A 23,451-nucleotide genomic window follows, 5' to 3' on the forward strand; every position below is an offset into this window, starting at 1 on the left:
TTATCATATGAATATTAAGATACCAAACTCTCAAGGACATTACAAATCCTGAACATCACCAACACATGAATACCTCTGGTGAAAAATAGTGGAGAATTGTGCCATCAGAATGGTGATTACTCACTCTGAGCCTATAATTGATGCTTTAGATTTTCCTTTCTCTCGAACTTTTCATTGAAGTCACCTGAGCCTCGTTCATGGAATATAAAGAATATGCCAGTCGTAAAGTGTGACATCGAGTTATCAGGGTGAAATATCTCACCGATTGTTTCGATTCCATAGGTATCGTTAACAGTGGGGCCTGGAGTCTGCAATAAAATGTATGAATACGTAATTCACTCCTGGACCAGCAAGATACAATTGTAATTAAAGGCTGTGCAAGTCTGAAGGACGCTATACAGATGGGTTGTTGCTGCATGAAAATGATTTCATCCTCTGGTGATTAGCACGAATGGACCCAGAGATTTTCCTCATTTGCCAATAGGAAGGGGAAGTTTCCAACTACACGAGGGAACCTTTTTTACCCTGGTGCATGTCAGTTTTGGAAACTTTCCCAGGGGAAATGGTTTCTTTCTGGAAAAGTGCAGGTTGCAGGCAACCATAGGATGGTTCATATAATATAATGTACTGTTTATGATAATGACTTGGAGGATATTTAGGAGGTTTCTTAGAGTTCAAATTAGTTATGCCCCCCCAATGAATTGGGAGTAGATCTCAAGTGCACAATGAAAATAAACCATTGACACTGACTCTTCGTCAGTGCATAATGGATTTCAGCGGCCTTGTTACGCAAAGTGCCCCTGGGGTGCAACAGGCATTTGCGCCTACCTTGTGTGTCCCGGGGCACTTTGGTATTACAGAAGGGGTGGAATATGCTTGTGTGGCTCCTTCCGTAATACTGCTAGCGCTGGCGCACATAAAGCGCCAGCAATAACGTCAGGGGGATTTCCCTCATTTACATGGGGGAGGGAATCCCTTTGCCCTGTGCCCCGCCATATTACATATGAGGGTGCAGGGGCAAAGAAGCTTTAAGGGGGCGTACTGACAGTGCTCCACCTAAAAGGTGGTACAATGTCAGTGCGCTCCCTGAGAGCAGCCCCCTGGAGGAGGGAAAGGGGGAACTATGGACTCCCAGATATCCTCTTGCAGGTGGGTGCAGTCACTTACTGCACCCGCCTGCAAGGGGATCTCTAATCCCCTTTAAAAGTGCAGGCACATGCCACCTGCACTTGAAAAATCAAAGACCTGCATTAAAGCAGATGCTCCATTTTTCATATGAATACTCTTCCCCCAGGGAAGCATGAGTTTGTAGCTGCCCTCCGGGCAGCACATTCATCATCATACGATGCATTTTCCTTCATTGCACTGGGTAAACATTTTTAGAGGTGCGCCCAGAGCAATGAAGGAAAATGCGCGGCATGTATAATTCAGCCTCTAGGAGCTAATGTGCTCAGAAAAATGATTGCACCTGTGCTTCCGGGCCAGATCCAAATACCAATATGGGTTTCTTCATGTTCTCCATGGTGTTGTAAGGAGGCTTAGAGGAATTTCATTTAGCTCGGTGTATCATACTGTGTGCTACACTTTTTGCAATGTTCCCCCAGGAGTTACCTTTGGCAAGTCAGATTTCTTTTGGCCTCAAGGCTTATCCATAGTCAGCAAATACGGACCTATTCAGAGAAATTGTTTCAATGGTTGCAAATCATGATTTCTGTATAAAGAGACAAGCTCTCCATTCAGCCTGACTCTGTTAAAAAGAATACATATTCTCATCTCTTCACCACTTGAAACAGCAAGAAATAAACAAAAATGGTTAAGAGAATGTAACTGAATACAACGTATTACTTTCACAGGATACACTGATTATAATATTAAAACGTGTGCAATAGGCAAAGGACCTAGAAAAGCTGAATAGCTATTTTAATTATAGCATTAACAAATATGATTTGATCGCCATGCTGTATATCCCAAAACACTATGAATTATGATACACTTAAAACTTAGATGACAGAGAAGGAAAACTCTCCACGTCTTTAGTGCATGCGTTCTGAGTCTGTAAGAACAAATGAGCTCGTAGAAATTTTTCTTGGAGGGACCGTAGAAAAAGTAACATTAGTTTTCCTGGATGCCATGTGTTTCTGTCAACATTTCTAGCATTTTCTAGCAAAATTGTAAATGAAATAAGAACCGAGTACAAGGGACCCCCATGCTTGCTCCTTAGGTGATCATAGGTAATCACGGTACATATGGCTACCGGTGCAGGCATGGGGTTGAATGCATGGTCAGATTGCTGTTGAGAGATGCTGACACTGTGTCACAACTGTAAAAAGGTGGGAAGCAACCGATAAACAAAGATCCTTAAGTATTGCCCGGCGGTGTCGCCTCTTTAACCCACAAAATATTAATCAATGAAGAGGCAGGCACTGGAGACTGGAAGGCAGGAAACAAGGGTTTATTCTCTCCGGAGGAGAACACATCAGGTCGGACAGCAAGTATCGTCACAAGGTGCTCTAACCGCATCTCTGAGGCCTGGCCTCTTATACACAGGTTTATGATCTTTATTGCAGGTAACACATTCTTGCAATGCTTTGAAGTATGAAAGGACATCCTCGGAATCTCCCCTTCAGGCCCGTTCCCACACACATTTACAGTTGAAGTCCCCACCCCGGTCACAACAGGTGATGATTATCGTGCAGCTGGACATTCCGCCGATTCACGGAATGTGTGGGATTGATCGGATCTCATAGGGTGGGGGGTTTTGATCAACTCGAGGGTCTTTTGATGGGGGGAAGCTTCCTACTGTACGGGGGGCAATAAACAGTATCCGCAGGGCCAGGTGGCGGCCTGGGAACGAGGAAGACAAACGGGCACACAGGAAAAGGGGGGTTGTATCAAAGGACCCGGGACCATGAAAGGAATGAAGGGAGGTGTCGCGCTGGGAACAGGATGGATTCCGAGGCAGAGCTGCGCTGAAGAGGGGTTTATGACCCAAGGCATGTGAGAGTGGGGGGGTGACCAGTGCGTGGGGGGTGCTTGTGAGGGCGAAGAGCCTTGCTGGGGGTCAGTGGCGTGCAGAGGGTGGTTCTGACCAAGGCACCTAAAATGGCGGGTGTGCACGACAAAAAGTGTGGCATCGGGGGAAAAGGCAAGATGGCGCAGATAATGTTTACCAAACCGTATTAATTTTCCACAGTCCTCCCTTTAACATTCCCAAGACATCTTGCTGGCCTATTTCCTATCCATGTCTACTGTGGCAGTCATAAGTAAAGAAGTAGGAACCCAGGCGAAGGAGCTGTGCATAAACATTACATTTAAAATCTTTCATCTTAGGAGGCGGGCCCATCGTTAAGCTCGTTGCAGGAAAGTCATAGTAATGCAATATCGGACAAAAAAATGATTCTGTAGTGAGAGCGTTGGGTACATTTTATAGATGCTTATAGTCATTCGGAATATGAACTGATAGGTTATTACATATGTAAGTTCATTTCGTACTCGGTTGGAGCATAATCAATACAATGGTGGCTGGGAGAGAAATGAGACGTAGTAAAAACGATAATCAGGGGTGTCACTGTTCGAAGAGGAGGGGTGTTGTTTTTTCCAGTGTCTTATTGTCGTGGACCATTATTAGTGAGTTCTCAGCATTCTTTGTCGTCTTCTGTTGGCACTGTTGAGCACCGGCGGTGGAGCTATGCGTCCAGCTCTATTCCAGGTCCTGCATTGCAGGGCATGACCTTTTCCTCGTTTTTCTGGTCAAAAAGGTCCTTTTTCGCCCTGTGTCCTAACTATTCTTTCATTGGTACCTTAGACAGGGCACCCAAGTTTCATTTTAGTTTGCAACAAAACCCTATTCTATCTGACTGCAGTTTTTCTTTTTCGAGTCGATTGTCAAAGAGTTCAGGTGGAAGAAGGGGGTGTGTGAGTAGTCCTTATGGTAGGTCGGAGGAAGAGGGGATGGAGCAGGGCCAGATCGGGAACAGACCAGGGTGACGGAAAATTTCAGGTAGGCGGGCCCATGACCGGGCTCAGAGGGCGGGGACTTTTCGGCACATGTTGATCATCGAGCAGGGGCATCAGGTCAGCCCTTTCCTTTAATTTTGTCGGAAACAGTGCCTCGTCCTGCGACTCCTTACTGTTGCGGTCTCGCCTTGGCCAATGTCGCAGATGTTCCACGATCTGCAGTCAGGCCGTGTGCTCCCACATCCGGTCTCTCTCTCCTCCGACAGTGGTACCCTTAAATGAGTTTGAAAAGACAGTCTTTAGAGAATTGGCAGAGGAAGGTAATCACATAAGTCTATTTCTCTCCCAACTCCAAGCAACTGGGGAAACATCCGTTACATTGGGGTTTACAACCAACGTATAAATAATTGATGATAGGTTTGCTGGATTCCCTACAACTTTCCTTCGTAACTATTTCTTTGGCGTTTGTTGGTATTACATTCATTGTCGTGGTACGAGGTCTGATACCTATTCATTGCATTTGTTTATTACAGTCACGTCAGTTCTTCTGGCAGAGACCCACTTTTCTAGTACGAGTCTTACAAAGCTATACCGTTCTTCAGGGCTTTGTTTTTTACGAAAAAGTGCAACGTGCTATCACCATGGTCTGATAGGTATCTTTCTGAGGAATGAACATAGGCTAAACAATTTTCTATTATATCAATGCATCCTATCTTTCAGCTAAACATTTTACTTTCAACAGGGTTTACTGCAACAATTTCTTCATTTCGATCTAATCTTAACTTCGCAAACATCATTCTAATTTCTACATAGTCTCTTACAACCTGGCTACTTCATTAAAAACCGGGGGGGGCTTGCGATAACTATTCAACTCATCCTTGGGGTGACCGGGGTCTTATGGAAAACAACTAGGAACATAGCAAACTGGGGTGAGGGACTATCGTCTTGCTTTGTGTCATAAGGGCGTTATCTAGCAGAAGGCTACAGTTCAGTTGGTAAGCGTTCAGTGACATTTCTCGAATTCTAAACTCTGTAGCTTGTTCATCAACAAATCATTTCTAGGAACAACGGCTGGCCTGTGTCAGTTGTAAGTCGACCCATCTCTTACAACCGGGGGTGAGGGACATTTTTCAAACTCTCGTCCGGGGCAGCTGATACAAAACTGGGGGCGTTCTGGGAAGACGGGGATGCGTCGATCACTTTTACTGTTTGGGCATTGAGACAATTCGGGACGGGAAGGTCGCGTTACCTGAGGCATTTTTATCATAGAAGCCACTGACATGTAGTTCCCTTATTACGGGTCAGATTAGGGAACCTCAGTCGTCTTACCTGTCCTTTCCTTTTTGGCCAATCTAGGTTTCATCAATATTTAGCAGAAAGGAGAGGTAGTAACATGGTATCAATGTGATTTTATTTAAGACAAATTTGTGCAAATACTTGCGGTATTTGGAGTCATTTGGGTGGTGCACCAGGGATGGTGGTTCGCCAATTAGGTGCCAGTCGTTAGGAAGAGTGAGAGTGTGGAGGAGAGAGAGAGAGAGAGAGAGAGAGAGAGAGAGAGAGAGAGAGGGAGAGAGAGAGAGAGAGAGAGAGAGAGAGAGATGTGCAACAATAGGCTAAACAGTACACGTGCGACATGGAGAGTGGCCGTGTACTAAGATAGGCTATTCAGCGCATTACACAACATGAGACATCACGGGTCTGTGTTAGAATTTAGAAAGCATGCAGTTTGGGACGGACGAGCATTAGGCCGGGTACAAAGGGACATGCATTGAGTAAAAGGCACCATTGTGTCGCACTTCTCGCACTCTCGGTCCTTTGCCTAGTTAAGTGAATGCTTCAGTCGCATAGAAAACATTTTCTCATAGTTTCAGACATACGTGACATGTGCTCATTCACGCAACACGGGTTAGGGGTGATCGCGTCTCATCATATCATACAACTATTGGCTCTTTCGTTACAAGAGTAGTTTGTGGGTGTCTTTAGGTGCCACCTTGCAGCGTTAGTCCGCTTCATGTATCAGACATGGCGTGGCTTCAGATCTTCACTATACCCCAGTCGTGATTCCAATGTAACCTGTAGAGGGAGAAAAAGAGGGGAAGGGAGGGGGGACAACATTCGAGCATATCAAATGTACGGGCACGAAAGTCCTTTACTTACCACATACTCGTCTTATCTCCTCGGGATATAATCCCTGGGGTCTTGGTTTCTGAAGCCAGGGGGCGGGCAGTGTGGTAAGGATGGCGAGCGATAGGTTGTTCATGAGGGAGACAGTCTGAGTGTGGCATTATAGGCCGTGTGTAGGGAAACGTTAAAAAATCAGAGGCGCGGGGGCGTGGCTTGACGGGCGACGATGGCGGTCGCAGCTTAGTAGAGCTCCCGCCGGCCCGAACTTCCTTGCGACATTTATCCTGGCCCCCGAGCCCGCAGAAGATCCCTGGCGAGTCTTGCTGACTCCGGAGTGTGTCCTGTCCTCTCCGGTGGCGGGATCCCGCGATTCTGTCGCCGCCGGGACCCTGAAGCGCCGACGGCAGTGTGTGGCCTGGCCGCGAGCCGGGGACCTTGATTTTGGTGACGCCGTGCGGCGGCTGTCGGAGCGCGGCTGAGGGTGCCATCTGTGGTGCGGATCCCGGACGTCCCTGCAGCGCTTGGACCCTGAGCCCGTGGTTGGTGCCGGGCGGGCGCCGTCGGTCCGTGAGTGGCTCTGATTCCTCCGGTGCCAGGCTCTGGCGGCTCCATTCCCTCGGGGACCCTGTGGCGCTGACGGCGATCGGCGGCCTGGTGGCTGGCTGTGGGCCGGGACCTCAATTTTGGGACAGCCGAGAGGTGGCAGTGGGCGCGCCGCTGCGAGTGGCGTCAACAGCGCAGACTTTACCCGAGTGCTTCACCCGGTGGCCACTGGTGAGTGGGGACCTTGCTGCATTACCGGGCCACCGTTACGTGGGGACACTGCAGTATTCTTGGGCCACTGTCGCATGAGGGCACTGCTGCAGCCTGGGGGCGCCGCTACATAAGGATACTACTGAAGGTGCCCTGCCCCCTCTGGCTCCTGGAGGTACCTGTGGGCATCGTGGGGACCTGTCTGGTCCGGAGCCTTGTGTGTCGTGCCGCTGGAGTCGTCTTGACCCGCCGCCCCTCCTGCGCGGATGCCGGACCCGCTGTCCGAACGTGGTCCTGAGCTTCTTGTTGTGGTCTCACTGCCCCGGGCCTGCGGAACCTACCTGTCCAGTCCAGTGTGCTGATCCATTGTGTCCGTGAGCGGCCATGACCAGGGGTGGCGGAGGGGGCCCGCCCAAGCAGGGCCCCATGGACAAGTTTGCCGGGCCCAGTGGTGGCGCCGGGGCGTCTGGTGGAGGTGGCGGATCAGGGCCAGACAACGCTGCAATCCTGGCGGCCATTACCCAATCCCGGGACATGCTGGACGCTAAAATAGGGGCGGTGGGAGCGGATGTTACACTGCTTCGCCAGGACCTCCGGAACGCAGTGGCGAGGATCACTGAGACTGAATCTCGAGTGTCGGTGACCGAAACAGACATTGGCGCCCTAAAGAAACGAATGGCGGAGGTGGAGTGCGTCCAGAAGACGCTTGCGGCCCGCGTGGAGGATGCCGAAGGGCGCGCACGGAGAAATAACCTCCGCTTCATTGGCTTTCCGGAGCGGTGCGAGAAGGATGGCATGGAACGTTTCCTGACTCATTGGCTGGAGAGCTGGGTCCCCGAGGGGACGCTGTCGGCGTGTTTTGTGATTGAACGGGCGCACAGGGCCCTGACTCAGCGGCCGCCTGAGGGGGAACGTCCTCGGCCGGTCATTGCTCGGCTGCTGAATTATCATGACCGGGATGCCATACTGCGGGAGGCGAGGACCAAGGGCTCGCTTACATATGAGAATCATGCCATAATGATCTTCCCGGATTACACGAAAATGGTTCAGCAGCAGCGACAATCCTTTGTGGCCGCCAAGGCTAAGTTGCGGGGCCTGAAGCTTCAATACTCTCTCCTGTACCCGGCCCGCCTGCGGGTAGAAACCAATCCCGGACACACTTCTTCGATACACCCGAGGAGGTTTTTCGTTGGACCGATGAGACGGTGCGACTTCGGCCCCATGCCCAGCCGGGGCTGGATCCTGGCGGGTCCCAGAGATCGTCACCGGAGCGGACGGACCGCACCAACCGGAAAGGACGGCATCGGAGGTCCAGGTCTAAGAAACGGTCAGCTTCCGCCAGTGCGACGCAGACGAACGGCACAATTGACTCTGAACACTCTGATGCTGGCAGTTGAACCCTGGTGGTGCCTGGCTGTTGGTGTTGCCCGACATGGACCGACTGGTGAGACTGTTCCATGTGACTTTGCCTGAGCTTCTCTGTATGCTTCTAAAACACTCTGAGGCCCTGGGTAGAGCCACTGCGGGGCTCGGGTGGCGGCCTTTATGGGCCTTAGACCCTCACGAGTAGTGGGTGTTGTTGGGGGGGTGGTGAGTGAGTGTTAACGGGGGTGTTGGGATCCATTGGTATGGTGGGCCTTGGGTTCTCTGTTCTGGACCCGGGTCTCTCCATGCCGCGACAGATACTTCACTGTTTTCTGAGGTATTGGGGTGGGGGGAGTGGGGTGCAGGGGGGGGTTGTTTTCTTGTTGGGGGTTGGGGAGGCCGGGGCCGGAGGTGGCCAGGTGGGTTTTGGGGTACTGGGTGTTCGGGTTGGGAGGGTGGGACCACACGTGTCTTTGGCTTTTGATTTTGTTGCTTTGTGGGGTGTGCCAGGGTGGGGCCGGGGGCCGGATGCTGGACACTGTCTTAATTATGGCTGATACTGCGACTGTACCTCCTCAAAAGACCCTGCGTGTTGTGACGTGGAATGTGAGGGGCATGCTGGACAAAATTAAGCGTGGGGCTGTGCTGCGTTGGGGGAAGAGAGAGATGGTAGATGTGCTGCTGCTTCAAGAGACTCACATGCTGGGCTCTAAGGCCCTTAGCCTCCAGAGGTTCGGGTTTCAGCAGGTGTACCATGCGGGCTTTACAAGGGGTTCTAGGGGGGTGGCTATCTTAGTACACCGCAGGTTGGCTTATGTGCATGACAAGCAGTGGATTGATCCACAGGGCCGATATATTTTCATCAAAGGCCGGTTGGGTGCTGAACAAGTGGTTTTTGGTAGCGTATATGCCCCCCCCCCCTCTGCTGCGGGCTTTGTCTGAGCGGCTGTTTGCGCTGTGGGATGAGATTCCGGAGGTCCTCACCATGGTGGGGGGCGACTGGAACGAGGTTATGGATGTTGGCCTGGATCGTCTGAGGCGGGCGCCTGTGGTGTCGGATCCCCCCCCCACTATTGCTCCCACCAAACTGCGTGCGACTGCGAGTGGCCTGGGCTGGGTTGATGTATGGCGGCACTTTCATCCTGCTGTGCGTGAATTCACGTATGTGTCGGCGGTGCATGGGTCCTTCTCGAGACTGGACTATCTGTTTGTGCCGGGTGCCTGTCTGAGTCGGGTTAAGGATGCTATGATACTTCCCAGGGGCCTGTCAGATCACTCCCCCGTCCTAGCTACCATGACCCTCCTCACCGCGAGACAGCCGTTTCGATGGCGGATGTCCTCTTGGCAGTTGCAGCGGCCTGAGTATGTGCATCACCTGCGTGTGGCGATTGATCATTTCTGGCGCGAGAACTTGGTTGGAGATGTGAGTGCGATGGTGGTGTGGGAGGCGCTGAAACCCACGCTTCGGGGCGTGGATATAGCTTGGTGCGTGGCTGCTCGACGACAACATCGGGAGGCCATTGTGACCGCCGCGGCCCGCGTGGAGGAGCTGGAGCAGCGTGGCCGGCTTGGGAGCGACGAGGGCATTGTGAGGCAGCTCTTGCAGGCCCAGCAAGCATACGCCTCTGTTCTTTATGAAGAAGCCCGGCAGGCGTGGCTCGCCACGCGCAGCAGGGTGTATCAGTGGGGCGACAAGTCCTGTACTATGCTGCATAGATTGTGCCAGGCGACCTTCCAGCCCCTAGTGTTGCCGGGCCTTACCGCGAAAGACGGGTCGGTCATGACCGACCCGGACTTGCTGGCGGCTAGCTTTGCCCGTTACTACGAGGCGCAATACGCTCCCCGGGATCGTTTAGAGGCGAGCGAGATCTCCGCGTACCTTGACGACCTACTGCCGCAAGCCGTCCCCGATGAGACCAGAACCGCACTGGACGCCCCGCTTACGGCTGAGGAGCTCGGAGAGGCTCTTGGTCAACTGAACACGGGTAAGGCGCCCGGCCCGAGTGGCTACCCAAGTGAATTCTACAAAAGGTTTCACGTTCAGCTGGGGCCCCACTATCGCTGTGCTCTGGAGGAGGCGCGGGCTCGGGGAGAGCTGCCACCAGATTGGCGACATGCGGAAATCGTGGTATTTTTGAAGCCGGGCAGGGCACCAGACCGGCATGACTCGTACAGGCCGATTTCCCTCCTCAACATTGAGGCCAAGGTTCTGGCTAAGGCCTTGGCAAACCGCCTCCTGCCCCACGTGGCTGACCTAGTGCACCCCGATCAGGCTGGTTTCATGCCTCGCAGGGCCACTCGACATAATATTCGGCGGGCGCAGGTGGCGGTGGATGCTATGGGGGCTAGAGATGAGCAAGCGGCACTCCTCCTAGCGGACATGGACCGAGCCTTTGACTCGGTGAGCTGGGCATATCTGTTCACACTGTTGGCCCGCCTCAACCTGGGGCCGGTCTTCCTGTCGTACATTCGTCTCCTTTACACCAACGTTACGGCCTCGGTCCGCGTGGCCGGTGCTACCTCTGGGCGCTTCCATGTGGGTCGTGGTACTCGGCAGGGTTGCCCGCTGTCCCCGTACCTGTTTGCCCTTGCCATGGAACCTCTGGCGTCGCGGATACGAGCGGATGACCGGTTGCGCGGTTTCGTTTGGAATGAGGATCTGGTGGATAGGATTGCACTGTATGCGGATGACGTTCTCCTCTTCCTTACGGACCTACGGCGATCGGGCCCCCGAGTTCTGGAAATCATGCGGGAGTTTGGCAGGGTCTCGGGCCTTCACCTTAACCTGAACAAATCGACCCTGTGGGTGCTGGGCGGTGGTGTGGTTGCTGACCCCTGGGCTGCTGAGTTGCGAATGGCCTCGGATGGCCTAAAGTATCTGGGAGTTTTTCTATCGGAGTCGCGGGCCGTGGCCTGGGCGCGTGGAGTCTTGCCGGTGTGGGAGCTGGTTCAGGCTGATGTCAAGACCTGGGCTAGAATGCCGCTTACTATCTTTGGGAGATCGGCCATCTTCAAGATGGTGGCGCTTCCGCGGCTCCTGTACCAAATCCAGAAATTCCCATACCCCATTGGCCTGGAGTGGTTCCGTCAGGTTAACTCGGTGCTGGGCCGCTTCCTGTGGGGTGGTGGTGCGGCCAGAGTGGCGTTGAAGACGTGCTTCCTGTCCACATACAGTGGTGGCCTGGCCACCTCGGACCTCCTCTCTTACTACCAGGCTTCCCACCTGCTGGTCCTAAATGATTGGTGGTATGGTGATAGAAGAGACCCGGCTTATGCCCTGGAACGGTTGCTCATGGGCAACCACACGCTCCATACAATTCTTTACTCCGCTCGCTTACGTCGTGCATTGCCATCGGTCACCGGAGTGGTCTTTGCGGTGTGGCGACAGTCATTGCGCCGCATGGGATGGTGGGGCAGGTTGACGGCTGAGACGCCGCTTTGGCACAATGGTTTGCTCCCGGAGCTGGCGGCCCTAACCGGGTTTGAGGGTTGGGAGACCATTGGGATTACTCAGCTGGGCCAGGTTGTGTCGGGCACCACCCTCAAATCCTTCGAGGAGCTCCGTGCAGAGTTCCAAATGCCTCAGTCCCAGTTCTTCCGCTACCTCCAGCTGCGGCATGCCCTCGCCCCGAGCATCGCCGGTCTCGACTCCCTGCCGGAATTTAGTCCAGTAGAGGCCAAGGTATTTATGGGGGACCTGGGGGACAGGAAGGTCTCTAGGATCTACCAGACACTTGTAATTCATTGCTCCTCCACCCTACACTCCCTTCGGGAGGCGTGGGAAGTGGATGTGGGCCCCCTTGATGACGACGATTGGAGGGAGGCACTGGAACCCCCACGTGGAACCGCTATTGCGATCCGGCTCCGGCTGATCCAATTCAAATATCTGCATCGTGCCTATTATACCCGTGAGCGGTTGTGGAAGGCTGGGTTGATTGTGTCCTTGGAATGCCTGCGCTGTGGAGTGGTGCCTGCCTCTCCGGTGCATACGGTGTGGTCGTGTGGCCGATTGACTGGGTTCTGGAGGGGCGTGTGGAGTTGTCTAGCTGAGGTCCTGGGCTGGGATCTTCCCCGTACTCACCGGCTGGGCCTCTTGCATATCATGGAAGGGATTGGTGGGTGGTGCGGCCAGAGTGGCGTTGAAGACGTGCTTTCTGTCCACATATGTAAAAAAGGGGTTCCAAAGACAACCAGTAACCAAAGACCCTTTTTATGTTGCCCGGCGGTATCGCCTTTATGACCCACCAATGTTAATCAATGAAGAAGCAGGCGCTGGAGACTGGAAGGCAGGAAACGAGGATTTTATTCTCTCCGGAGGAGAACACATCAATTCAGACAGCAAGTATCGTCACGAGGTGCTCTCTCCACATCTCTGAGGCCTGGCCTCTTATACTAGGGTTTATGACCTTTATTGCACATAACACATTCTCGCAACACGTCGATAGTTGAAAGAACATCCTCGGAATCTCCCCTTCAGGCCCGTTCCCACATACATTTACAGTTGGATTCCCCACCCCGGTCACAACAGGTGATGGTTGCCGCACAGCAGGGCATTCCGCCGATTCACGGAATGCATGGGGTTGATCGGATCTCATAGGGTGGGGGCTTTGATCGGTTCGAGGGTCTTTTGATGGGGAGGGGAAGCTTCCTACTGTACGGGGTAATAAACAGTATCCGCAGGGCCAGGTGGCGGCCTGGGAACAAGGAAGACAAACGGGGACACAGGAAAAGGGGTTTGCATCAAAAGGATCTGAGGCCATGAAAGGAATGAGGGGAGGTGTCGCGCTGGGAACAGGATGGGATTCAGTGGTGAAGCTGCGCTGAAGAGGGGTTTATGACCCAAGGCATGAGAGAGCGGGGGTTGTCAGTGTGCGGGGGGGATGCTTGCGAGGTTAAGGGAGAGAGAGACGCGCTGGCTATCAGCGAGGGGCAGGGAGGCCATGGTGCTCAAAATGGCTGCCGCTTACGCGCACGAATGGGCTCGAAAAGGGGGCAAGATGGCGCCGATAATGTTGACGTTTTGCAGTCTAATCTTTAACAGTCCTCCCTTTTCAACATATCTTAGCCAACTTGCTTACTCAATGTCAATCTTCATCAAATTCCTAACCTCGGCATCATATATTGCTCTCATATGTTCGTTTCCAAAGTCCACAGTCTTAGGGCAAATACAATTTACACATAATGTACACAGGGGTGGTAGACATTGAATTCCTAAACATAAACCGCATATTACAACCACAGGAATCAGGATAATGGTGAATAGTCTCCAGCCCCAGTTCTTAACGGTGCTCCAGAACCACCCACCCAGCGACCATTCTTCTTGTTCTTGGTGGACTTCTGAAGAGAGTCTATGAAGATGTTCGATGGCCTTGTACACTGAGGGTGAGTTGTCCGGTATGTACGTACAGCAGCTGGACCCAATAATGCGGCATGCCCCACCACGATCCGCAAGAACCACATCCAGGACAAGGCGGTTCTGGAGGGCCACCAAGCGGACCGCTTGAAGTTCAGCGGTGTTGTTAGCAAGGATACCAGCCGTGATGTTCATTGTTGTCTCGACTGCTTGAGTCAGATGTCGGATGGCACGGCTGTTTGCCATCGGGCCCCAGAGGGGGACAAGTCCTTTCATAGCATCGATGAATTGCGCTCCTGTTGAGTCGGCTTGTTCGATGTCCTTGGCTCGTTTTTGTCTGTGATGATTTGCTGGTGCCACATAGGTTGGAGGAAGGATGAAGGAAATGAAACAAGTGCCCCCCCAGCCTTTGGGGAGCCAGGTGTAAGCCTTCGTGCCGCAGACGAAATACGTGTTTGGAGATGCCACAAAGGAAGGTGGGTCGGTGGAGTCCAGAGTTCTGGAAAACCGGCATGCACTGTGGCCTACCAGCTGAGTCCCAAGCCCTTCCATGCACATGTGGCCGGTGACGTTGATGACTGACAGAGCCACAGTCAGAGTGGCAGCCGTTCGTTTTCGCAGGTAGGAGAAGGTGGTTCTGGTTGGATTATTGAACACTTGCATTTCAACTTGTTCTTTAGCAGGGATGTCCAAGTGGATTGTGTTGTTGTTGGTCTGCGGGCAGAAGTGTGTCTTTGTTCTGTTCCGCCAGACCCCGTGGTAGAAATGCGTTACGGTTTTGCTGGAGGTGGCATTGTCCTTAAAGCTTTCTTGCAGAAGCATCAGCCAGGCAAGACAGGAGCCGTGAACTGAGAAAGGTGATGGGATGAATGGTATTGAGTGTCCAGTGGCGTGGGGTAGCAACCCACAGATCCAACAGTTGGTGGCATTGGTGGCAAGGTTGTGCTGGTGAAGTAGTTGTACGAAGGAGTTATTCCAAAATTCCTTTCGCCTCTCTCTGAGTTGGGGAGAGAGCGAAATCAGATAATGTTCCTTCATGGTGGTAGGCTGGACAGTGGTCAAGAAGGTTTCGTGAGCAGGTGCATTTTCTTCCACAATCCAGAGTGTGGTCATGAGGAGAAAGCAGAAGAGGATTGTGATGAAGAGCGCAATAGTCTTTGGGCTATGGAGTCTGTCTGCTTTTGGGTTTCTGCGGTGGGTATTTCCTGTTGCCTTCATCATCTTCTTATTTGGCGCTTCCATCATCTTCTTATCTGGCGCTTCCATCATCTTCAAGGGGCTCGGTAGCGGGCAGAACCACAGACTTTGTTTTGCTTCTCTCCGGGTAACCCTTGGTAGTGTTTAGGTCACCGTTCTGAGATTTAACTCAGTCCGTGGTCTACTTAGCCGAGACTCCCTCCTTTCGACGCAGGAAATACCCTTCTTTCGATGGCACTGTGGGATCGGAGAATTTTGAAAGTTCAAGTGTGTCGGTTTCAGGATAGCAGGTTAGTGACGGTCGGTCCTTGTTCAGGAGCTCTTCTTGGTTGTCGATGTTTTCGGTCGAGGTCAGGGTCGAGGAGATCTTCTTACAGTGGTGTGCATGCAGCCAGTTGCGTTTTCCCTCCACCCGTAGTGCTGTTCGGGTGGTGATGAGGACTTGCCAGGGGCCCGTCCACCGGGGTTCCAGACTCTTGGCACGCTGGAAATTACGGATCAGGACGAAATCCCCAGGCTGAATGGTGTGTCCGGGACCCCTGGAAGTGTCAGGGATGGCATGCAGCACCTGTTGATGGATAACAGACAGCGTTTTAGTCAACTGACATAAGTAATCAGACATTAGGACGTCCGGGACGTCATGAATGGAAGTTGGTTTCGGTGCAGACCAGACATTCATAGGCCGGCCGAAAACAACCTCGTATGGTGTCAAGTGGTGTTTGGTGGGGGTGGAACGCATTGAAAGCAATGCCAGGGGGAGTGCGTCTGGCCATTTCAGTCCTGTGGTAGCTACTATTTTGGCCAATTTTAGTTTCAGTGTGGCGTTATGTCGTTCAACTAGTCCAGCAGATTGGGGGTGGAAGACTGCGTGGAACTTTTGTTTTACACCCAACCCCTTCAAAATGAGTTGGATAACTTCGGCTACGAAGTGGGGGCCATTGTCACTCCACAAAATTCGACAAAGGCCGTAACGGGGGAAAAACTCCTTTAACAGTACTTTTGCTGTGGCCATAGCAGTTTTGTCGCGGGTTGGATATGCTTCCACCCATTTGCTAAATGCGCATACCACCACAAGTACATATTTCAGGCCTTGACATCTGTCTAGTTGGATGTAGTCCATCTGCAGGACTTCAAACGGGTGATTCGGGACCCCAAACCCTCCCCGGGGTACTACAGTTCCTTTCCCGGGATTGTGTTGCAGGCATATCAAACATTGTTGGACCAGGCGTTTGGCAGACTCTGTGATCTTATCATTGTGCCAAACTCTGGAGACAAGTTCAATCATAGGGGCTGATCCTATGTGGGCAGGGGAATGTGCCATAGTTAGTATGGGAATCAGATATGAGTCAGGTAACAACCATTTGTTTGTGTCTTTTGTCCGCCAGCAGCCTTCGTCATCTTTCAATCCCACCCGTGTCCATTCAGTCAGTTCGTGTTGTGTGCTAGCCATTTGTATGTCTCTGATAGTGTCCCTAGCGTCAGACCATTTTTCTGCTTGTGACCTGGTCACGTACATGCGTGTTGTCGTCCTATTTTCAGCTGTCGCTCGGGCAGTGAGGTCGGCTAGTGCATTTCCCTGTCCAATAATGTCTGTCACCTTTTTGTGTGCCTGGCATTTGATGACTGCAAGCTTTTTGGGGAGAAGGACGGCTTCGATCAAGGCGGAGACTAGATCCCCGTGCAAAATGGGGGTGCCGTGTGAGGTCAAGAATCCCCTCTCCCTCCAAAGGAGCCCAAAATGGTGAACCACCCCAAAGGCATACTGGCTGTCGGTGTAAATGTTTGCTGTGGTTCCTGCTGCTAGAATACAGGCTCGTGTCAGGGCAATCAGTTCCGCTGCCTGGGCAGATCGTTGCGTTATGCGGGCTGTCTCGACTACAGTTCGAGCCGTGGTGACTGCATAGGCAGCTGAAGTGGTGCCATCGGGGAGTTTGATGCAAGAACCGTCCACCCACAGCTCTCCGTCGGGGTTGGGGAAGGCCGTGTCTCTGAGGTCAACCCTACTTCTGGTCTGTTCGTCTGTGAGGGTCACACAGTCGTGTACAGGGTGCGCATTGGGATCGTTTTCTGGTAAGGGCAGCAGGGTTGCTGGGTTCAGTGTGGTGCATCTCTTCAGAGTGATGTGGGGTGCGAGCAGAGTCAGTTCGTATCCTGTCAGTCGTGCACTCGTCAGGTGTTGCGTTTTGGTTTGGTTTAGGAGGGTGTCAACTGCATGGGGTACCAGTACTGTGAGGGAATTCGAGAGCACGATCCCCTCACTCTGTCGGATAGAGATCGCAGCAGCAGCTACGGCTCGAAGGCAAGCAGGCAGGGCTCTGGCTACAGGGTCAAGAGTGGCTGAGAAGTAAGCGCATGGTCGTTGCTTTGAGCCGATGGACTGGGTCAGGACAGATAAAGCGCACCCCTCCCTTTCATGGGTGTAAAGGGAGAAGGGCTTTGTGTAATCGGGGGTACCCAACACAGGGGCCGAGCAGAGGGCATCTCGTAGTTGCATGAAAGAAGCCTGACACTCAGGGGTCCGAGGGAGTGGGAGAGGGATGTCCTTTGCTAACAATGAAAGCAGTGGTTTTACTACAAGGCTAAAGTTGGGCAACCACTGTCGGCAGAAGGAGGTGAGGCCTAGTAGGGAGCGGACCTGTTTCTGGGTCTTAGGGACGGGGGTGTCGAGAATGGTTTGGATCCGGTCAGGAGTCAGTTTCCTTCCGTCTTTGGACAAAAGGTGGCCTAGGTAAGTGACCTGGGGTTGGCAGAATTGCAACTTCTTCTTAGAGACCTTGTGGCCATTTTCTGGAAGGAAATGCAGGAGTTGAATGGTGGCTGTGACAGCTAGTGGAGTGGTGTCGGCTGCCAAGAGGATGTCATCGACATATTGTACTAACACCACTCCATCGGGTAACTGGACTTGATCCAGTTGTCTCTTGAGGGCCTGGCTGTAGATGCTAGGGCTTTCCGTGTAGCCCTGGGGTGCTCGGCAGAACCTATATGAGCGGGCTTTTAGGGTGAAACCGAAGAGATATCGGCTGTCTGGGTGGATGGGGATGGAAAAGAATGCGTTTTTGAGGTCAATGACAGTGAAGGTGGTGGCAGTGGAGGGAATCAAAGTCAGGATGGTGGTAATGTCCGAGACCACGGGGTACTGGGGTACCACCACTTTGTTGATCTCTCGAAGGTCAATAATGAAGCGGTATGCTTTCTCATCTCCTTCTCCCTGTTTCTTAATGATGGGCAAGATTGGGCTGTTGCAAACGTTGCTAACTACTTCCTCTACCACTCCTGCGTCTATCAGTGATTGGATGATTTCTACCAATGCCTTCTCGCCCTCGGGTGATATCCGATATTGTGGAAGTTTTGGGAGTGTTGCATCTGGTCGAACAGTGATGTGCACTGGGTCAATCATCATGCGCCCTACATCCGAATCCGTTTTGGCCCACAGATACGGAGGCAGAGTGTCAAGCAGGGAAGTGTCAGCGTCGGTGATGGAAAACATGTATTCTGGGGGGGCAATGTCTGAGCAGAACAGGATTGTCGTAAAGAAAAACTCGGACTCCATCTTGAGAACAGTCGAGTCCCATGATTGCGTCAGGGCTATTGGAGGAAAGCAAAAACGTAGTGTCAGTGGTGTTGTTTTCTAAGTCAAAGAGGATTGGGGCGGACAAAGGGTTAGTGGAGGGCGTCCCATCGAAACCCGTCGATGTTATTAGTGAGCCAGACAAGGGTGCCCTTGGAATCAGTCGTTTAGATAATGCACTACGTGTTGCGCCAGTGTCTACCAGGAATGGTGACTTTGTACCCAAGACCTTAGCAGTGACATAAGGGCCTTGCTGGTCAACATGGAGCTCGACTGGATCCCTCCCTTGCCCTAGGCAGTCCTATGCAAAGTCATGAACGTCATCGTAGTCAGATTGCTGGCATTGGTTCTGTCGGGGTCGATCAAATGTGTTTGGTCTACTTGATCTATCATTAGTTGCGTTGTTTGGGGGCCCTCGCTGTGGTCCCCTATTTCTTGGTTCGTTTGCTGAATCTCTAGGATCTCTATTTCTGGTGAGTTCCAAAAGAACCGGGCACTGAGATTTCCAGTGGCCCGATCCTTTACAGAAGGCACACTGGTCCTCTCTAATGTCTGTACGTCCAATGTGGGGAGTTGAAGCACGGTCTTTGGGAGGTGCCGTTTTAGGGACGTTCATCTGATGGTTTCCCCGGTATTGGTCTCGTCCCAGAGTCACCCCTTGCAGTTGTGCTATCATCACCCTCTCCTTTAATTCTTTCTTCTTTCTCTCTGTTGTTCTATCGTTTTCGTTTTTCTGATGTTCATAATATTGGGCCATCTGAAGGATAGCCGTAGGTTTGGAGGCTGCCCAACTACTTTCGCTGGCCTGCAGTTTCTGCGAGACCTCCGGTGATAAGCCCTTAACGTAATTCTGGACAAACAGATGGTGTCCGGTTGCAGTGGTCAGGTCCTGGCCGCTGTAATCGGAGAACACCGTTTCAAACCGGGAGAAGTATTCCGATACATCCTCCTGAGGTTTCAGGCGACAAGCCGTTACTATCGACCAGTCCACTTTCTTTTCTGGGATCAGGGTTTTTAATTTCTGCACGATTTTATCCGGGAGGTCTAAAATGGCTTTCAAAGGCTTTTGTCCGGGTTCTCGTTGTCTGTCTATGCCATCAAGTTGTGACCAGTTATGTCCAAACAGCTCAGAGTGGTCGACTTTCCGGATTTGCTTCCACACATCAGCTGGTAGACATAACCCGAAAAACAAGTCGATGTCAGCTAGAGTCATAATCGTCGAACCTAGGGCCGTACCCAACTCAGTATAGAAGGCAGTGGGGTTTTTACGTAGGTCAGGCAGAGATTTCCGGAAGGTCAGAATCTCTTGCCGGTCCCATGGTTGGTAGACCCAATTGTACACTACCCTTCCCTTTGCATCTTTGTTGTTTGCGTCATCGTGAGTCCCTTCACCTCGTGGAGGAACCCAGTAAGGGGCAGCCTCTCGTATCGGCATCATAGTGTTAGGTCGTTCAGTTTGTGGGTCGGTTGTAGTGGATTCGATTTTCGGCTTTTGTTCAGTGAGGTGGCGGAAAACCTCAAGCGTACGCATAAGGAGGTCCGTCACATCACTCTCACTCTCATCCCCGATATCAACCTTCCGGTACAGAGTCGTTAGGCTCTGTGGACCTTTTTCTTGATATCGGTCCTCGTATGCGTTTAAGACGTGGTAACACAGTTGTACAGTAAAGTGTCGTCTGTGACTCCCAGTATAAGAATTAAACACATCCGTGATGGACTCTTCATCTTCCCTCTTCTCTACCAGTATCTTTGCTATCTTGTCGACCCCTGCTCGTTCGTGTTTGCTTAGTCTATATGCTCTAGCAGGACCAACCCTTCGGGCTTCTGGGTCGCCCAGCGTTGTCGTTTGCGTAGCATCTAATACAAGGAGTTCAGCCGGCACGGAGGCCATGGGGGCTGAAGCCGTGGCGCTACTCTCGCTGGTACCTGGGGATAGTGGGTGCTGGGCTAAGGGTTGGGAAGGGGCATATGGAGGGGGCATGTGGATGATCGGAGGACCTAGCAGCAGATCATCGTTGGTTCGCTGTTTTGAGTGTAATTCAGGGTAGAGCGTGGAGGGAGTTCTAACCAGACACTGGCTTGATGTTTCTATTTCTAGCTTCTGTTTGGTATCCTCTCTTTCTTTTATCTCTTTCTCTAGTTTCTGGGCCGCTAGGTGGGCTGCTTTCCGCAGCTCTTTTCCCAACCTACTCTCAGTTCTCTTTTTGCGTTGTTCGGCTTCTTTTCGCCACATGCCGAAGCTGTCAAGCATAGTGGACGTCGTCTTGTTTTTACCAAGGGCTGTTTCTAGTGCGATTATTCTCTCATTTTCGAAGGATCCTATCAGTGGCCACTGACTTTCTCGATCCTTTTTCGTATATTTATGCCACAGCTGGCTATAGGCTATAGCGACTAATCCATGCTTCGTGAACATGTCCTTATTAGGGGTGCCTTCCAGCGGAGCCGGATGGTTCATCTCTAATAAGCGGTCCGGGCTAAACAGGCTACTAACCAGTGGGGAGAAGACAGGCATGACGGATCACAATGGGATAATAGTCAGCACTACCTATCTTATCACTGCGCGCAAAGACTAGACAGAATATTTCTATTCTACGTTGTTTGCACGTAGTGAATACCTCATGAACCAATCTTGAGCAATCAATGTTAGGTCAAAAATAAAAAATCAATATGGTCAATGGGGAGAATAAGTAGGCTCGCAAAGGTTCGCGTCACCTACCCTTTCACTATCTGTAAAGAGGGGACCTATTTTTCCCTGTTTGCAGACAGAGAATCTCCAGAAAACAATCTATAACAGTTAATCAATGGGGGAAAGGGGCAATTGTTCAGTGGGGGAGAAAGATAGGTTCGACGGGTGCGTACCTATCCTTCGCTGTTTATAAAGGGAGAGCCTGTTGTTTCTCCGTTTGTAGACAGTGAATCTCCAATAAATTAACAAAAAGTAATACTAGTATTTTCTCATCAATTATCAATCACTTTCAATTATCAATCACTTTCGCAATTTGTCGTGTTTACACGACCTTACCCGGACCGCATGGACAGTTTCTTGTCTTCCGAATCCAGCGCCCGATCGTCCTCTTCTCTTCGTACTTCTCGTGGCACTCCTGATGGTTCCCAGTCAGGACCGCAGATCACTCGAGAGAGGTCTGTTCGGAACCAGTGAAGTTCGGATGATCGGCTGTCAGACGAGGGTCTATCGGACAGGGTACCTTCCGATCGTTGCAGTCGTTCACTCTGTCGTCAGGACCTCTCCCACTGGATCCACGAGTCGCTGATGGGCCCCACGTTTGGGACACCAATTGTAAAAAAGGGGTTCCAAAGACAACCAGTAACCAAAGACCCTTTTTATGTTGCCCGGCGGTATCGCCTCTATGACCCACCAATGTTAATCAATGAAGAAGCAGGCGCTGGAGACTGGAAGGCAGGAAACGAGGATTTTATTCTCTCCGGAGGAGAACACATCAATTCAGACAGCAAGTATCGTCACGAGGTGCTCTCTCCACATCTCTGAGGCCTGGCCTCTTATACTAGGGTTTATGACCTTTATTGCACATAACACATTCTCGCAACACGTCGATAGTTGAAAGAACATCCTCGGAATCTCCCCTTCAGGCCCGTTCCCACATACATTTACAGTTGGATTCCCCACCCCGGTCACAACAGGTGATGGTTGCCGCACAGCAGGGCATTCCGCCGATTCACGGAATGCATGGGGTTGATCGGATCTCATAGGGTGGGGGCTTTGATCGGTTCGAGGGTCTTTTGATGGGGAGGGGAAGCTTCCTACTGTACGGGGTAATAAACAGTATCCGCAGGGCCAGGTGGCGGCCTGGGAACAAGGAAGACAAACGGGGACACAGGAAAAGGGGTTTGCATCAAAAGGATCTGAGGCCATGAAAGGAATGAGGGGAGGTGTCGCGCTGGGAACAGGATGGGATTCAGTGGTGAAGCTGCGCTGAAGAGGGGTTTATGACCCAAGGCATGAGAGAGCGGGGGTTGTCAGTGTGCGGGGGGGATGCTTGCGAGGTTAAGGGAGAGAGAGACGCGCTGGCTATCAGCGAGGGGCAGGGAGGCCATGGTGCTCAAAATGGCTGCCGCTTACGCGCACGAATGGGCTCGAAAAGGGGGCAAGATGGCGCCGATAATGTTGACGTTTTGCAGTCTAATCTTTAACACATACAGTGGTGGCCTGGCCACCTCGGACCTCCTCTCTTACTACCAGGCTTCCCATCTGCTGGTCCTAAATGATTGGTGGTATGGTGATAGAAGAGACCCGGCTTATGCCCTGGAACGGTTGCTCATGGGCGACCACACGCTCCATACAATTCTTTACTCCGCTCGCTTACGTCGTGCATTGCCATCGGTCACCAGAGTGGTCTTTGCGGTGTGGCGACAGTCATTGCGCCGCATGGGATGGTGGGGCAGGTTGACGGCTGAGACGCCGCTTTGGCACAATGGTTTGCTCCCGGAGCTAGCGGCCCTAACCGGGTTTGAGGGTTGGGAGACCATTGGGATTACTCAGCTGGGCCAGGTTGTGTCGGGCACCACCCTCAAATCCTTCGAGGAGCTCCGTGCAGAGTTCCAAATGCCTCAGTCCCAGTTCTTCCGCTACCTCCAGCTGCGGCATGCCCTCGCCCCGAGCATCGCCGGTCTCGACTCCCTGCCGGAATTTAGTCCAGTAGAGGCCAAGGTATTTATGGGGGACCTGGGGGACAGGAAGGTCTCTAGGATCTACCAGACACTTGTAATTCATTGCTCCTCCACCCTACACTCCCTTCGGGAGGCTTGGGAAGTGGATGTGGGCCCCCTTGATGATGACGATTGGAGGGAGGCACTGGAATCCCCACGTGGAACCGCCATTGCGATCCGGCTCCGGCTGATCCAATTCAAATATCTGCATCGTGCCTATTATACCCGTGAGCGGTTGTGGAAGGCTTGGTTGATTGTGTCCTCGGAATGCCTGCGCTGTGGAGTGGTGCCTGCCTCTCTGGTGCATACGGTGTGGTCGTGTGGCCGATTGACTGGGTTCTGGAGGGGCGTGTGGAGTTGTCTAGCTGAGGTCCTGGGCTGGGATCTTCCCCGTACTCACCGGCTGGGCCTCTTGCATATCATGGAAGGGATTGGTGGTAATGTT

This window comes from Lissotriton vulgaris, chromosome 3_1 (genome assembly GCF_964263255.1).
Source record: "Lissotriton vulgaris chromosome 3_1, aLisVul1.2, whole genome shotgun sequence".
Lineage (NCBI taxonomy): Eukaryota > Metazoa > Chordata > Amphibia > Caudata > Salamandridae > Lissotriton > Lissotriton vulgaris.